This window comes from Octopus sinensis, linkage group LG26, assembly GCF_006345805.1.
Source record: "Octopus sinensis linkage group LG26, ASM634580v1, whole genome shotgun sequence".
In the NCBI taxonomy this organism is placed as follows: domain Eukaryota; kingdom Metazoa; phylum Mollusca; class Cephalopoda; order Octopoda; family Octopodidae; genus Octopus; species Octopus sinensis.
This window is the reverse complement of record NC_043022.1, coordinates 23,635,669-23,655,668: the sequence shown is the minus strand read 5'-3', so window position 1 is coordinate 23,655,668 and position 20,000 is coordinate 23,635,669. Positions and strand designations below refer to the sequence as shown.

Genomic DNA, 20,000 nt, shown 5'->3' with positions numbered 1-20,000 from the left:
AGAGAAAGGTAAAGGAAAGAGAAAAAGAGAAAACAAAACAATAATTATATTAATTTCATCGACTAGAACAACAAAAAACAGCAACAACTAGAACAACAAAGCAAAAGACAGGAAGGAAGAACTAAGTGAAATGGTGATGCAAACAAGAAAACGTGGGAAAAGGAAAGAAAAATAGAAACAGAGAGATTGTCTGATTTATAAAACAGGAAAATTACTGGGAAAACAAACATAAATTAAGTATAAAAACAAAAGACAGGCATAGACATACAGATATATATACATATATATCTATCTCCCATGTGTATATATAAATATACACCGACACACACACACATATATATATATATATTTATAAACATACATAAACATACATATACATACATACATATACATACATATATATATATATATATATATGCTCTCACATAACACACATCTACATATATACTTTCCACAAGCCTATACATGCACATCTACACACACACACAAACACGTGCGTGCGCGCACACACACACACACATATGCATACATGCCCACAAACACAGACACATACAGAAATATTGAAGAGGTGTCAATGATGTCATGCAAGAAATCGGTAAGCAGCATCATCACTTGTCTATTTCTGAAACACCAAACCACAGAAGTCTGGCAATGTTCCTACACCTTCCCCCTCTAGCCCACCTCCACCCCACTTTTACATGCACTGTGCCAGATGGAAGGACTACCCTCCTACTGAATGAACAAGCAACCAGGAAGCTTCTACATGGTTTTTCCTCCAACTAGGGACAGAAGCTAAATCACACTAAACTATCTTAATGAAGAAGGACACATTAGATAATGTAGTCTTAGATAAATTGCATGCAAATGAAAATGGGATTGTCAAGTCAGGAATGTCTTTGATCATGTACCTATTTGATCAGGATTGACCTGGTATTACATAGCAACAGTCAGGTTGCACACATTATATGTAATGTAATCCTAACTATGTCTACATAAATAAGACATGATGGTCACAGCTAGAACATCTTTGGTCATAAACCCATTGGATGAGAACTGACCTGAGGCTAAATAAGAGCAACAAAAATGATAGGGAGGAGAGAAAAATAAAACTGTGAAAATAAGTAAAACATGAGCAATAGAAGAGTGTGGAATGCAAAAAGCAAACATTGAGAGGGGTCAGAGAAATTGCTTAGAGTATGTAGATACAGATAGTATGTAAGATACAGGTAGAAGTGAAGAGGTGGTATGTGCTGTGTATCAGGAAGAAGGAGTTTTTGGCATAAACATACAAAAAGATCGTGTAACCATCTCCATAGTAACATTGCTACTGCCAAAACTGAGCAAGAATCACTAAATTTAGCTCTGACTACAAAACAAATTTCCAGGTATTATATTGACTGGAATATATTCTTGTAAGATGATGGTGTATGATTGTTATTGTTAACAACCAGAGGATGGGCTCGCTGTCTCAGATACTTGTATACATGTGTGTTTATGTACACACACATGCACGCACGCACGCACGCACACACACACACAATAAAAACAGACAAATGGATTATCTGGTAATGCTACAATCGTTTCATTTTTTTTTATGTAAGCATAGTACAGTCAGGAATGCAGCATGCACAACGTCCATAAGATTATGTAATATATTACACAATTCTCAACTCATCAGGCTAACCAAATAAACAAGTGAGCAGTGACATGTTTGGTTAACCTGATGAGTTGGGAGTTGTGTAGCATACAAATAACCTTATGGATGTTGTGCATACAGCATCCCTGGCTGTACTATGTTTATATTACAATAGAGACTTTTAACGAAATAATTGTAGCAATATCAGATAGCTTATTCATCTGTTTTTATTATGCTCCTATGCTACATTTAAGGTTTCTTTCATTTTTGGATACTTTTGAAAATTTTTGGAGTTGTGTATTACCAAACAACAGTGAACATCTTTTTGTTGATGCATTCCATGCTATAATAATGGATTACTTAACTATCTGATTGGCATCAATCTGTCTAGTCAATAATTGTGGCATGCTTTACTTTGATAAGCCTAAATCCTATATGGATCCCCTGTAATCAAAGCTATATAGATATATGTACATGTATGTTCATCAACATCATCATCCATTTCTCTATGCTTGCATGGGGCAGACATTTTATTTGAGGAAGATTTTCTACAGCCAGACGCCCTTCCTGTTACCAATCCTAACCTGTTTTCAAGCCAAGTAATATTTCGCTATTGCCATACATGTTCTCTCAGACAGTTGGAAACAAATGACACTGCTTGTATGACAGTGACACTTATATACAATAGGATAAGAAGCAGACTTAAAAATAATAAGTAATGGGGTTATTTTGTTTGACTAAAATTCTTCAAGGCTGCACCCAGTATGGCCACTGTTCAATGACAAAAACAATTAATAGATATACAAAATACATATAATTTATACATACATGTAAATACATACTTGTATGTATGTAGGTATGCATGTATGTATAAAAGTACATATACATAGAGGTATCTTTTTTGGAATATTGTCTAATTGAGGCACATCACATAAAGCTATAAATAACAGTATTGGAATGGAAAACCATTTTGGATAGACATAGTTGAAGGCTACCCATGAGACTTGAATTACATCTCCTGCAGACTTGACAATATATATGAACGTTTGTGTGTATGCACGCACGCGTGCATCCACACACACACATACATCTTATCTCTGCAAAACCACAGAAAAGGAATCCATCACCATTTGCAAGACCAGGTCATGTAGTAACAACAGACTGCACACTAATGATTCGCTATTAGAACAATGCTATTCTGTGTATGTTAAACAACCATCTACACACACACACACTCACCACAGAACAGAAAAGCCAGCATACAAGACCAAATCTCCAAAGATTTCCTAAACAGGCTGTCCTAAACTTGAGACACTGAAATGCAAGATAAAAGTACAAAGCATTGACATCTTTCTTATAACTTACACTGTTTTGGCTTGACAACAAAAAAAAATGGGTACATATGTGCGTGTGTGTGTGTGAATGATAACAAGTTGCCTCAGCTCCACATTGCTCAAAGTTTAAGTTTCATAGCCACTGAACAGATATTTGTCTACGTCTTCCAACATATGTCTATCTGCATCAACATTACTTGTGGAACCAAATTAACTTGATAGTATATACTCGACTCAAAATACTTGTGTTCAGTGCTACTGTCTTTTAGTTATTACACACACACACATACATATGTAGGTATCCAAGCATGTGTGTGTGTGTGTGTGTGTATGCATGCATATATATATATATATATATGCACATACAGAGACAATATCTATATGCATACATATATAAGCATACATGTACACACACGCACATATATATATACACATACATATGCATGCACACACACACTCTTATATGTATGTATACATGTCACTTTGCAAGTTGTAGTATGAGGTTTAGTCCCACTGCATGACAAACAGAGCAAATGTGTGTGTGTGCGTATGTGTGTATTTGTGTGTTTTGATATTCTTGAACACATCACTGCCTGAACAATTTGGTGATGAGATTTCCATTCCTTGTCACTCATACACATACATACATATACATATATATATATATATATATATATATATTATATATATATATATATATATATGTATGTATATATGTATGTGTATACATGTCTGTACCTATCATCATCATCATTTAATATCTGCTTCCTTACTGGTATGGCATGGTTTCTACAACTGGATGCCCTTCCTAACACCTATCGCTATACAGAATTGTAATATTAATGCCATCCTTAAATAGAATCAAAATGACACAGAGTGCAACAAGGCTAGTGATTTCAGTAAAAGGAATGTCTATTTTAGAGGCTACTACTCAGTATCCATTAACTAAATTTGACAGATGAAACTTATGTCTACTTGAAGTTAAAGTAAAAAAAACTGTCCAAGACAATCAGATCTGAGAACTCATATACACACATAACAAGAGGTAAAAGATATATATATATATATATATATATATTTATATATATAAATACAGTGTACATTTAAACACATGAGGTATCCATCATAGGACTCCTTGCACGCTAGAGAGGACAGTTAAATTCCAAACCACTAAGAGGGATAAAATTTTGAAGTGCAGACAGTGGATCTTGGTACAGCCTCCAGCTCATCAATTCCTATTGAAAAATCCAACCCATGTCAACATGGAAGATAGACATTAAATGATGATGATGATATCATACACACATACATTCAGATACACACACACACACATATACACACACACATAAACATACATACATTCCTGGTTTGATGCTATTTGTCTGGAAAACAGAGCCAGTGCATGTGTTTTTCATGTCATTATCTTATTTGCCTGGTCACTCATTAATGACTTTGGATAGCCTAGTTTGTTGATAAGTTTATAACTTATTCTCCTATATAAAGTCTAAGATTGATTTATAAATTTACTCTCTGATCATCACCGAGATAAGGGAGTCAAAAATATATTTGTTATGAGCCAAATCTTAAATGTTAAATTTTGGATTTAAATTTTTATTCACCCAAAAGAAAAAAAATTTTTAATGATGAAATTGATTTGTTCATCAATAAAAAGAAGAAAAAAATGAGTCTGAAACAGCTGAAGTGAACCTCAACCCATTTCTGTTTTTATATATATATACATATACTTATAATAGAACTAGATACTTTCTATACTAAATCTTATCGGTTATTTGGCATATTTATATCTTCTATTTTTCTTCCTTTTTTTTTATCTGTATTTTTTTGTAATACTTTTATCATTACTTTTCTATTTTTTCCATACATTATCTTTCCTTTGAGCATAAGCTCATGTTGATGTAATTCTCATTTGCTGCACTCGGGTCCTATGTGTAACTTTAGATGACTGTTTCATATCAGTATTGATTGCACACGTCAGACAAATATCCCAACAACCTTTCTCTTTAGCATAATTTGTTTCTGTGCGTGTGTGTGTATACAAACACACATACACATGCACACAAAAGACTTTCTTTTACCTGAAGATGTAGCTCATGTTCTGCATTTTGAATGAATTTTTTGCATTTTGCAATAATGCAGACATGTAAGTAATTTATTTATTATCAAAAATGATAATATAAGTTATTTGCATGTTGTTGAGTTACAAAGCAAATTTGTCATGGTATCTAGATTTTCCTTTTGTTAAATAAAAGTTTCTCTGTCATTTATATATATATATATATATATATATATATATAAAGTGCACCAAAATTTAGATTCAGATGAATATGGTACTTAAGTTAAAGGCACCAGAATTTGGTATGGTATTATCCATATAAATCAAATGGGGTGATTATAATCAAAATAAGCAACGAGGATATCCAAGGTAGTGTAGTACAATCGTTTCATGCTACTTCATTTTATTAAACACTGTAAGAATTACATCAGTTTTAAAATGTCGAGCAATCTTCAGCCATATAGAATTTTTTGATTAAATGGACAATGTACATTTTTATACTTATTTCATTTGCCAACATTACAAAGAGGGTAGATATATGTTATATATATATATATATATATATATATATATAGATAGATAGATATAAATAACATTACACTCTTTGTAATGTTGGCTAATGAAATAAGTATAAAAATGTACATTGTCCATTTAATCAAAAAATTCTATATGTGGCTGAAGATTGCTCGACATTTTAAAACTGATGTAATTCTTACAGTGTTTAATAAAATGAAGTAGCATGAAACGATTGTACTACACTACCTTGGATATTCTTTCTGCTTATTTTGATTATATATATACACACACATATAAAAAATATTACAGACTATAGATGTGATAAGAATTTATAAATTTTCAAGAAAACATGAAATAATTCTGGTTTTTAGTTTTGTTTTGTTTTTCAAACAGTGAATCCTGAAGCACAAATAAAGCTATAAATAACAGCATGTAAATATTGGTTGGAAAAACCTTTTGGATAGAAAATGTCAAAGGTTGTCAGTGAGACTCAAGCCCATATCTCCTGTGGATATGACAGACGTTCTACCATTGGACCAAAGCAACCCAATAGTTATATACCTTTATTTATAGCTTTATGTGTGCTTCAAGATCCCCTGTTCCAAAAAAAGAAAAAATGGAATTATTGCATATTATAGTTTTCCTAATATAACTGTTAATTTTATCACTAACTGGCACTCCTTTGGTTGTGAGGATGATGCAATCAACAGAACAGTCTGCTCATGAAATTAATATTCAAGTGGTTGAGTACTCCACAGACATGTGTACAATTAATGTAGTTCTCATAGAGATTCAACATGACACAGAATATGTCGAGGCTGGCTCTTTGAATTACAGGTACAACTCATTTTTACTAACTGAGTGGACTGGAGGAAATACAGTGAGATAAAGTGCCTTGCTCAAGAACACAGCACATCACTAGGAATCAAACTCAAGATCTTCTGATCATTAGCCAAATACCATAATCACTAAGCCACACACCTTCATGTGTCTGGTTTATAATATATAAAGAGAAAAGAATATAATATTTTTACAGTTGGGTCTCTATACATGTAAATAGCCCATTCTGGAATCTTGTTCATTAAACAGTGTTCATTACATAATTACAATTAATATGTGTATATGAATATAATTGTGCACATATGGTTATGTGTACGTGTGTGTATGTGCATGTGTGCAGATATATATATGTGTACATGTGTATGGTTGCATATATATGTGCACATATAGGCATGTGTGTGGGTGTGCATGTATGTTTCACACGAGTGTGAATGAGCATAAGCATATAGGCACATGTATGTGGGTGTGCATGCATGTGTATGTATGTACATGCGCACATACGCGAATCCTATGAGTGTATCTTACTTTCTCCCCTTCGTTTTTTTTTCCTATATTTAACGGTCATTCTAATAGCTCTTTCCTTTGTATTAATAACGGTCATTTACATTGTAATTTCCCTTTGTTTAACGGTCATTATCATAGCATTTTTGTTTGTGTTAATAACTGATGAGATGCCGGAGCAGATTTCTGCCCTGACATCCGAAACTCAGGGTTTTTTTATGGCAACTGAATAATTGTCACATATTATATTACTGATGAAATCCATAAATGGATTTTAATGAACCATTTGTACATATTCTTGTAGCCACTTAAAAATTTGGGTAGTCTACTTGTTTGTAGTTCAAATTTCAGCTCATTGGCTGAATATAATTTTCTTCAGAAAAATTTCACAATACAATTTGTTCATTTAGTATACCATTTATATACATTGTTGTGTAGTTTACTCATGGTTTGTTATTCAAATATCAACATGCCAAGCAAATGGACTCCTACTCACTTAAATGAGTGTATAGTCTACTTATTGTTTGTTTATCAAATTCCAGCCTGTTATGTGAGTTTAATTTTCTTCAGAAAAACTGTTTGGTATTCAATTTGTTCCTATAAAGAACCAGTCATATTTGGGTATTCCACTATATCTTTATATCTATCTATCTGTCTGTCTAGATGGATGGATAGATAGATAGATAGATAGATAGATAGATAGATAGATAGATAGATAGATAGATAGATAGATAGATAGAGAGATAGATAGATAGAGAGATAGATAGGTGTATACAAATATGTGTGTGTGTGCATGTACAGAGTTGTCATGCAGTAGTGGAGAACAAATAAAATACAAACACAGACACACATATACATGTGTGTGTATTTTTGTATGTATACATATGTATGTATATATATATATATTATATATATATATATACACATTCACACGTACATGACACACATATATAAGTGGACAAATGTAAGAAAGTGTCAGTCAGCACATTCGATAGAAGTTACATATATTTATTTAAATAATAGTTTGCGTCAGCTCTATACAAACAGAGAGAGAGAGATGCATAAATATGAATAATTGAGCAACACACTTTATTGCTAAGTGTTAAGCAATAAATTGTTTCAATGTAGATTCACCAGCAGAAACCTTGCTTGAAGCATTATAAACTCCATGTATATCATAGAATTACAGACGTACATCCAGTGAAATAACAATCTCACTGCATGATAACATTTGTTAGCCAATACCTGTGGATGAGCTTTGCAAAGTGAACTACAGGTTTATACCCAATTTGAATTTACATGTGTTTGTGTGCATACACACACACACACACTCACACACACACACACACACATATAGATTCTTGATCACAACTGCCCAATGAACAGGAACAGGAAACTTTGAGTAACAGCTTTTTGTGATGTTCTTGCAGCTTTAATAATAGAGAAAGTGTATATATATATATATATATATAGGAGTGGCTGTGTGGTAAGTAGCTTGCTAACCAACCACATGGTTCCGGGTTCAGTCCCACTGTGTGGCATCTTGAGCAAGTGTCTTCTGCTATAGCCCCGGGCCGACCAATGCCTTGTGAGTGGATTTGGTAGATGGAAACTGTCGTATATATGTATATATATATGTGTATGTGTTTGTGTGTCTGTGTTTGTCCCCTTAGCATTGCTTGACAACCGATGCTGGTGTGTTTACGTCCTCATCACTTATCGGTTCGGCAAAAGAGACCGATAGAATAAGTACTGGGCTTACAAAGAATAAGTCCCAGGGTCGATTTGCTCGACTAAAAGCGGTGCTCCAGCAATGACTGAAACAAGTAAAAGAGAGAAAGAAAGATATATATATATATATATATATATATGTATTATGTATGTATATATTTTTGTCAGTGTGTGTGTATGTATTATACACGATTGTGTGTGTTATATAAATATGCATCATCATCATTATCATCACCGCCACTATCACCACCTCTTCCATCACCATCACCACAATTATCATCATCATCCTTTTAATGGTTTTGCCCACATGTGCATGCGTGTGAGAGAGAGAGAAAGATTGTGTGTGTGTGTGCACGTGTGCATATATATCATATTTTATCATCATCCACCATCCTACTCAATCTCAGAGAAAAAGAATGCACTAAGACAGACAAGAACCAATGATCTATAATGCTTACAGCACCTTGATTCGTCTCATTAATTTCTAACCTGCTGACATTTGCAGTCGACCAACCAAACGAAAGTAGGTTTGGGTTATGTAACGACTCTTTATCTCACAATGATTAACATATATAACACGCTATATGCTTATAACATAATATCTCATATTAAGTATTTAATGCTTTCGTGTGGCAACATAAAAATAAAAAAAATTATTTGCATACACACACATATACAAAACACACATATATAAGCATATATATATCATACACATACATATACATATAGATACACATATATAAGCATATCATCATCATCATCATCATTTAACATCCATCTTCCATGTTGGCATGGGTTAGATGGTTTGACAGAAGCCAGCCAGGTAGAAAACTACACCAGGCTGCTGTATCTGTTTTGACATGGTTTTTACAGCTGGATGCCCTTCCAAATGCCAACCACTTCACATGTAAAAACAGCACCCACTACACTCTCAGAGTGGTTGGCATTAGGAAGGGCATCCAACTGTAGAAACACTGCCAGATCAGACTGGAGCCTGGTGCAGTCTCCTGGCTTCTCGGACCTAGTTGAATCATCCAACCCATGCCAGCATGGAAAACGGACGTTAAACGATGATGATGATGATGATGATATATATATATATATACATATATGTGTGTGTGTCTGTGTCTGTGTCCCCGCAACTTAGTGGTTTGGCAAAAGTGACTGATAGAATAAATACCAGGCTTACAAAGAATAAGTCCTGGAATCAATTTGTTCAACTAAAGGTGGTGCTCCAGCATGGCTGCAGTTACTTGACTGAAACAAATAAAAGAATCTACTTAATGAACAGGTTTTTCATCATTCTGCTGTGTATATACATGCATGCACACATGTATATACTATACTCTTTTAACTTTTATGTTTCAGTCACAACTGCAACCCTGCTGGGGCACCACCTTGAAGGGTTTTAGTCAAATGAATTAATACCAATGCTTATTTTTTTATGCATGGTACTTACTCGGTCTGTCACTTTTGCCAATCTGCTAAGTTATGGGGATGTAAACAAACAAACACCAATTGTCAAGCAATAGGTTGGGGAGCAAACACAAACACAAAGGCACACACACACACACATATTTGTACAAAAGGCTTCTTTCTGTTTTCATCTACCAAATCCACTCACTACAAGGCTTAGGTCAGCTTGGGGCTTATAGATGAAGAAACTTGCTCCAGGTGTCACAAAGTGGGGTTGGCCCTGGAACCACATGGTTTGGGAGCAAACTTCTTACCACACAGTCACACCTGCACCTTAAGTAGAGAGCTTTTGCATTTTTTCTGCAGTTCCATGTTAAATACATGTAAGCTTACTTCCTGCAATCTCATGAATGCGTATTTCTTTCAATTATAATTTTGGTAAATACACATTGGAATATCTGAATTACTATTATGAAGGTTTTTTGGAAGTGTTCCTATCTACTACATTTCTCCTGTCAAGTCCTTTGGCTCATGGACAGCACTTATGGCAATCTATTTAGAATGTATAGTATGATTTCTTTGAATACAAACAATAGTATTGGACAGACTTATATTTGTTAATGAGTTAATAATTATAGTTTAATTTATACTCAATTACCCCAACCAAGCAGCAGTTAAGTACGTCTTAAACATCTATAACATAGTAATTATATATATTATAATTTTATATATAAGCTGCAAGATGGCAGAATCATTAACATACTCGAACAATATATTTTGTGGGCATGTCTTCTGATTTTACATTCTGAGTTCAAATCCCACTGTGGTTGACTTTGCTTTTATCCCTTTGGGGGCCAATAAAATAAGTACCAGGTGAACACCGGGGAAGATGTAATCAACTTACTCCTTTCACTGAAATTGATGGCCTTGTGCCAAAATTTGAAACAAATTAAATGTATATATATATATACTAGCAGTATCGCCCGGCGTTGCTTGGGTTTGTAAGGGAAATAACTATATAAGCATTTTTAGTGAGTTATAACAAAAAATAGCAAAAAATGCATTAAAAATGGAATAAAAAATGATGGTAATTTTTTTTTAAATCGTTGACTCATCGTAGACATTTTTAGAGAGTTACTTCCCTTATATAATAGCGAAAAATGCATTAAAATGGAATAAAAAATGATGGTAAATTTTTTTTAAATCGTAGACTCATCGTAAACGCGCGCTAATACCCAGAAGGGCTCGATATGAATCACGACTATAAGATACCCGGTTTTGGTTACACTGCACTGCAAAATGTGGGAGTAGTTAGGAATCTAAATCGTAGGAGACAGACACACAACCTTACTTTTATATATAAAGATTTGTGCAACAACTAAAACATTCGGTTGTGCAAATTGTTTGCACAGGAAACCTGCCCTGTGTGGCGGTAATTGCTGCTTTTGTGGATCTGTTTCAGCTTTTTTAGCGATTTCTGTTTTGGTGACTTCAAGCCATGAAGTCGTTGTTCTAAAAGAACGCTGGTCTCCTTGACAACGCATTACGACGTTGATTTCTTTACACTCCCTTCCCCAAAGCTTCACGAGGGAGGGAAGGGGGAGAAGCAAACAGGTGCAGCTGTGAGTGTGGACGCCAACTCCGCCGCCATTGACACACAACTACAGTTTTATATATATAGATATACTAGCAGTATCACACGGCGTTGGGAAATAACTATATAAGCATTTTTAGAGAGTTACTTCCCTTATAGATGCCAATTCGGGCTTTCTTAGCCATTTCTATTTTGGTGTCTTCAAGCCATGAAGTCGTTGTTCTAAAAGAACGCTGGTCTCTTGACAACGCATTACGACGTTGATTTCTTTACACTCCCTCCCCAAAGCTTCACGAGGGAGGGAAGGGGGAGAAGCAAACAGGTGCAGCTGTGAGCGTGGACGCCAACTCGCCGCCATCGACACACGAAAAATTATGCATTAAAATGGAATAAAAAATGATGTTAAATTATTTTTAAAATCGTAAACTCATCGTGACACGCGCTAATAGCCAGACGGGCTCGATATGAATCACGACTATAAGATACCCGAATTTGGTTAAACTGCACCGCAAAATGATTTCCTTACACTCCCTTCCCCAAAGCTTCACGAGGGAGGGAAGAAGGGGGAGAAGCAACACAGGTGCAGCTGTGAGTGTGGACGCCAACTCCGCCGCCATTGACACACAACTACAGTTTTATATATATAGATATACTAGCAGTATCACACGGCGTTGGGAAATAACTATATAAGCATTTTTAGAGAGTTACTTCCCTTATAGATGCCAATTCGGGCTTTCTTAGCCATTTCTATTTTGGTGTCTTCAAGCCATGAAGTCGTTGTTCTAAAAGAACGCTGGTCTCCTTGACAACGCATTACGACGTTGATTTCTTTACACTCCCTTCCCCAAAGCTTCACGAGGGAGGGAAGGGGGAGAAGCAAACAGGTGCAGCTGTGAGCGTGGACGCCAACTCCGCCGCCATCGACACACGAAAAATTATGCATTAAAATGGAATAAAAAATGATGTTAAATTATTTTTAAAATCGTAAACTCATCGTTGACACGCGCTAATAGCCAGACGGGCTCGATATGAATCACGACTATAAGATACCCGAATTTGGTTAAACTGCACCGCAAAATGTGGGAGGAGTTAGGAATCTAAATCGAAGGGGACAGACACTCACACAACTAGAGTTTTATATATATAGATATATTTATATATTCAGCCAGCCACTACTGCCAAGTGCCACAATCAGACGGAAACAAAATACAACGCCTTGAGATCTCTATAAGCAAAAACGTATGAAGTTCCAGGAATGTTATTATGAAAGATTAATTTAATTTGTATTTATTTCAATTTATTTCCCCTTTTATTCCAGCTTGACTAGGTTGTCTTAAAGCAATTGAAACCAATAGCTGCCTAGTTAAAAATGTAGATACTAGCTTCCTGTTTTCTATGATAAAGTTCTCTAAGCATTTTACTCTTGTATTTTTCCAACAAACCAACATCCATACACACACACACACACACACACACACACACACAGACACACACACTCACACATATATACATACATACATTCTCTCTTATATGTTTCAGTCAGTCAACTGTGGCCATACTGGGGCACTACCTTGAAGAATTTTAGTCAAAAATATCAACCCCAGTACTTAATTTGCTTTTATTAAGCCTTGCACCTGTTTTACCAGTCTCTTATCCTGCACTGCTAAATTATGGGGACATAAACACACCAACACCATACATATATACATTTAAACATGCATATATATATCTTTTACTTGTTTCAGTCATTAGACTGCGGCCATGCTGGGGTACCACCTTGAAGACTTTTTAGTCAAGTGAATCAACCCCAGCACTTTTTTCCGTTTTTTAAAACATAGTACTCATTCTATCAGTCTCTTTCGCCAAACATCTGAGTTGCAAGGATGCAAACACAGGCACAGACACACACATGTATTTATACAACGGGCTTCTTTCAGTTTCCATCTATCAAAGCCACTCACAAGGCCTTGGTCAGCTTCGAGCAATAGTAGAACACACTTGCCAAAGGTGCCATGCAATGAGACTGAACCCAAAACATATATGGTTGGGAAGCAAGCTTCTTACCACATAGCCATGCCTGCACCTATATATCATCATCATAAATATATATGTATGCATGTATATACCTGCATAAATATGTGTGTATATATGGTATCTTTAGTCTAAACAAAAATTTATGTACTCACTATTAGGTAGAACTTAAGATGGATGTACATGTTGCATTCGTATATTTTCTTACATATGTTTGTAAGTTTCTTAGTGTGTGTGTTTGTGCATATAATAAACACATTTGAAGATATATAACATTGCAAAGAGCTTGATGTTATCACTTCCAGACAATAACACAATATTGACAATTATGATTGTAACTTATTAGTTAATTAACAATGAATTAATCGCATAGTTAATTTTATATAGCAATTATTTCAAACATAACATTACTATTCCCATTTTTACTCCAAAGCACCATCACCATCACCATTATCCTCATGATAAAAAACTAACGTCATCAGCAGCATCAACATCACTATCATTATTCTCATCTTTATCATCATCATCACTATTTTTATCACTACCACTCGTCATAATCATCATCAATGTCATCATCATCATTGTCATCATCGTCATCATCATCATCAGAATTACCTTCACCACCACTACCATTATCATCATAACTATCATCTCTAAAATTATTCTCATTATCTTCATCATCAAACACAACATGAAATGTACAGAGCAAACAGGAATGATAAGAAAAAATAGTTCCACAATAACAACTACAACAGCATAAAAGTAATAATGACAACAACGATAATAAATAATAATAATAATAACAATTATGATAGTAATATTGATAATCACATCAGAATGTTTCTACTCTCACTATCTTGTGTTATGTAAGTGAAGAGCAATTCCTAAAGAGGAATGTTTCTGAAGCACAGTCGTTATTGCGATTAATATTCCTGTAATTATAATTTTTGTCTTTTTTACATAATAGTTTACTCTTTTTAAAGTGCTTAAATTTTGCATGTTTACACTGTTTTTATTCATAGTTGAGTCGTTAATATTTTTTTATTGTTGATGTCTCTATAATTGTTTACATTCTTGGAATAATTTTTTTCTCTTGTGGTTTTTTTTTACTTTCTTAAAATAAACTTATTTACATTATAATTTTTCATTTTACAGTTTGTTTTGTTTGTCTATTTAATGTGTATATGTATGTTCAAAATTTTGCTCTGGTTTGCATAAATTATAAGGTTTATTATCTACCTATCATTGTTTCGAAACGTGTGTGTGTGTCTGATCATCATCATCTTTTAACACCTGTTGTCCATGCTGGCATGGGTTGGATGGTTTGACCAAGGCTGGTAAGCTGAGGGGGTTACACCAAACTCTAGTCTGATTTGCATGGTTTCTACAGCTGGATGCCCTTCCTAACACCAACCACTCTGAGAGTGTAATGGGGGCTTTTATGTGCCACCTGCACAGGTGCCAGTTGCGTGACACCAGTATCCGCCATGACTACGACTTCATTTGGCTTGATGGGTTTTCTTCTCAAGCATGACATAGTGCCAAAGGTCTCAGTCATTTGTCATTGCCACTGTGAGGCCCAATGCTTGAAAGGTGCTTTGTACATACCACTGGCAAAAGTGCCAGGTTATGCAACACTGGCATTGGCCACGTTGCCTCTGTGAGGCCCAACACTTAACAGGCACTTTTTATATGTTACCTGCATGGGTGCCAAATGCCTCCGTGAGGCTGAATGCTCAAAAACTGCATTTTATGTGCCAATTACGTGACACTGGCATTGTCCGCAACTCTGATATCACTTAACTTGATAGGTCTATTCAAGCACGGTCTATCACCAAAGGTCTATGTGTACACACACACACACACACACACATATACATAATCATCATCTTCATCATTTAACATCCACTTTCCATACTGGCAGGGAGGGGTTGGACAGAATGACAGGAGCTGTCTTTAATGCCCTTCCAGCAACTCCAGAGTGGGTGGCAATTCACCAAAGAGAAGGCCACTCCAGCACAATACCTCCAGCTTGCTGGTCACCACAGCCATCTTAGCCTGCTGAGCCACCATGGTTAGCCCTCTAAATCTAAAGAGTGAGATTGGAGTGGATTGACTGACTCTCACTTAAAAATAACTAAAGCACAAGCAGGAAGAAAAGCCCTGCAGCAATGGAGAAGAGATGAAAATGACAGGTATTGGATGGTATTGATAGATGCAACCTCACAAGTTGGCTTTGCCATTCCTCCTCTTGATCTTTGGACATGAAGAACTGTCATCACAGTGGTTGCTGCAGAGGTGGTGGTAGTAGTTGTGATGGTGATAGTGTTGGTTGTAGAGATGGTGGTGGTAGTGATGATGATTGTGTTAGTGGAGTGGTGGTGTTGGTTGGTAGTGTTGGTGGTAATGATGGTATTGGTTTTAATGATAGTGGTGGTGGTGGTGATCGTTGTGGTGATGGTTTTGTGGCAGTTGTGATGTGATATAGTGGTAGTGGTTGTGGTAGTAGTGGTAATAAAATTGACAATGGCCATAGTCGTGGTAGTAGTAAATGTGATAGTGGTTTTAGTGGTAGTAGTGGTGATGGTGGTTGCAATGGTGATAGTGGTGATGGTAGTAGAATTGTAGTAGTTGTGGGGGGGGATGTCAGCATTGGCAGTGGTGATGATATTGTTGGTGGTGTTGCAAAGAATGCTGTAAAGTAACACCAACCATGTACCACTCCTTCAATGCCTTCAACATACCCTCCACCCATACATCACAGCCACTACCACCACCACCACTGCTGCCATCTCCACCACCACCATGGCCACTACCATCACTACCCCTGCCATACCATACAATTGATATCCGATCTTTACTGAATGGAATGGTAGCAATGATATCAAATGTTGAAATAACTGAAGATCTGGAATTATCACTGGTAGCAGCAGCAGCAGCAACAGTAACAAAAGTAACAATAACAACAACAACAACAGTGATAACACAAAGTGAGCAACAACAATGTGAGACCAACAACAATGCTTGGTCCCTCTCAAAACCAATAGATTGGCAACATGCCCACAATGGCCCACTATCCACCTCTTCCCTCACCTCCCCACACACTCACTTCGCTACCCACCCTAACATTTAACAGTAGATACACGATCTGTGGAGTAGGGCACCACACCTAATAACTCATGCATCTTAGTTCTACACAACCTGCTCAGGTATTTCTGTCAGATACAGCCCAACACCAGCAACAGCAGCAGCAGTAGCAGTAGTGGTGGTGGTAGTAGTAGTAGTAGTAGTAGTAGTAGTAGTAGTAGTAGTAGTAGTAGTAGTAGTAGTAGTGGCAGCAGTACTAGTGGTGATGGTATTATTATTCAGTTTGATTTGAAGAAACGAAACAATAGGACAACATCCTGCAATCAACATTTCATTAACACATCCATTGCAAATAGATGCACCTTTTTTTATTTATAATAGTAATAATAATATTTTGGTACAAGTCCAGCAATTTCAGAGGAGAGATTAAGTCGATTACATCAACCCCAGAGTTCAACAGGTGCTTATTTTATGAACCCCAAAAGGGTAAAAGCGAAAGTTGACTTCAGTGAAATTTGAACTCAGAAAATAAAGACAGACAAAAATGTCACTAAACATTTTGCCAGCTCACTACCTTAATAATAATAATAATAATAATAATAATAATCCTTTCTACTAAAGGTAAAAGGTATAAAATTTGGGGGGAGGGGACTAGTCGATTACGTTGACCCCAGTGTTTTGGGATGAAGACAAAGTCGACTTTGGCGGAATTTGAACCCAGAATGTGAAGACAGATGAAATACTGCTCAGCATTTTGCCCAGTGTGCTAACAATTCTGCCAGCTCATCCCTTAAATAATAATAATGGTTTCAAATTTTGCCTCAAGGGCAGCCATTTTGGGGGAGGGGATAAGTTAATTACGTTGACCCCAATGTTTCACTGATACTTAATTTATCAACCCCGAAAGGATGAAAGGCAAAGTCGACTTCGGTGGAATTTGAACTTAGAACATAGCAATGGCCAAAATACTGCTAAGCATTTCACCCAGCATGCTAATGATTCTGCCAGCTCACTGCCTTAATAATAATGATGATGATGATGACGACGACAACAATCTTTTCTACTAAAGGCACAAGGCCTGAAATTTTGGGTGACAGTGGGTAGTTGGTTCTAGTGCTCAACTGGTATTTATTTTATTGACCATGAAAGGCAGGGTTGACCTTTATTACATGTAAAGACGGAAGAAATGTCACTAAGCATTTTGTCCCTTATGATGAATCTAAGACTTCAAACTGATGGAAATGCTTAAGTGTTTAAAGTCATCATCATCATCATCATTGTAACTTCTACATTTCCATGCTTGCATGAGTCAAACAGAGGATATTTGTGGCAGGTTTTCTACAGATGGATGCCCTTCTTTTTGCCAACCCTCACCTGTTTCCAAGATCATATTTCCCCATAGCCAAACATGCTCTCATTGAATATTAGAAATGAATGACAATGCTTATATGGAAGTGCAATGTGTTTCTTTCTGCTTCTGTCTACCAAATCCACTCTCAAGGCTTTAGTAGGTCCAGGGTTATTGTAGAAGACACTTGCCCAAGATGCCATGCATATTTTTATACACAGGTATGATTAATGAAACAAAGTAAACAACAATTTTCTAATTTTGACAAAAATTTTAACTTTAAAAATCTTAATTTAAAGCATATTCTGCAAATGGCACCAGTAATTTTTTTTTCTCTAGATGGCTGAAGTGTGTTATGATGTCAAAATAATTAAGAATCAATTGTAGAAAGGTTTCTATCCCCACAACCAAACAGCTTTACCATCCCAGTTAATTTATCAATACTGATTTCTTAATGAATCCTTTAGCATTCAGATTTCTTTGTCAAGTGCAATGCTTATTTATTCACATTGTTTTGAATTGATCATGCATTATCTTGTAGCATCGAGATTTCCATGAGGTGATTGTTTATTTTTACAATGATATTGTAGGGTAGGTGTGAGAAGCTGGATCTGACCAGTTTAAACACAAAACAGATAAACTATTTTGGCCAGATATGACCAGTTTAAATGCCAAAGGGTTACCTTTTGTTTTTTACTTGTTTGTCATGGTAAAGCAGCAATGGTGGGATACCACCTTGAAAGGTTTAGTCAAAAAAATTGACCCCAGTACTTATTTGTAAGCCTGGTATTTACACTATTGTTCTCTGTTACCAAACTGCCAAATTGTGAATGTGTAAACAAACCAACACCAGTTAGCACAATTATTGATTTCTAACACTGGCACAAGACCAAAACTTCTAGGAATAGGTAAGACAGGGGTGTGGTACACTTCAAGGGCCCAACAAACCCCTGCCTCACCTCCATGACTTCACTGGTTATTCTAGTTTGAACAAAACTTCTAGAAGCAAGTGCAATGTTGCAGTGTATACTTGAATAGGCCAACAATTTCCCTTACACACATATGCACGCACACACACACACACACACACACACACACACACACACACACACACACACACACACACACTTCAGGACAACACTGGCTACAGACATTTAATCTGATGCTCCAATGATTCTATCAATTGAGGGAATAGCTTAAGTGTATAAATGAACTAAACTATGAAAAGTTAAGGAGAGTTGAAATTAATGCAAGATTTCATGGGTCTAGTATCACTCCTTCATAGTCAGCCTATGATCTTTTCAGCCTACCCTCATACATCAATACACAAAAATATCACCCCCCAGAAAAGGTATCAAAAGTTCTTCTCAAGTCATAAGCTCTTAAGACTGGTTTCCCGGATTCTGTGGCATGCCCCAGCATTGCTGCAGTCTAATGACTGAAACAAATAAAAGAAAAAAGAAACAAAAAAATATATATTCCTCCCTTGGACATGATACTGGTTCATCACAGGATTACTCATTTTTGCCAGCTGAGTGGACTGGAGCAATGTGAAATTAAGTACTTGAACACAATACAACAATGAAGCAAGAACACAACATCCTGCCTTGTCCAGGAATCATAACTACAATCTTAGGATCATAAGTGCAACACCCTAACCACTAAGTCACATGTCTTCACTCACAAGAATATACCTGGTATTTATTTTATTGCCCTTATTTATTTTGCTGCCCTTCAGTGAAATAAATTAATGAGCATTTATCCTTGGATTTTATCTCAGTGAAATGTTTTTGGTTTCTGCTGACCTCATTCTCATAGTGACCTCAACTCAAAGATTACCAATTCTCTTTTAGAATGGAATTATCTCTAAACTGTTTATCTTTTTACTTACT

General features: G+C 35.9%; 1 protein-coding gene and 1 long non-coding RNA gene across 35 annotated transcripts in view; one reads left to right on the top strand and one right to left on the bottom strand.

Moving 5' to 3' along the window:
• Positions 1-20,000, bottom strand: part of LOC115224761 (serine-rich adhesin for platelets) — a 284,926-nt gene that overhangs the window by 167,503 nt on the left and 97,423 nt on the right. The window lies entirely within an intron of this gene.
• LOC118768033 overlaps positions 13,213-20,000 on the top strand; it is a 14,656-nt gene continuing 7,868 nt past the window's right edge. The window contains exon 1 of the long non-coding RNA XR_005003957.1: positions 13,213-13,226. This is a non-coding gene — a long non-coding RNA (uncharacterized LOC118768033). The remainder of the gene's footprint in view (positions 13,227-20,000) is intronic.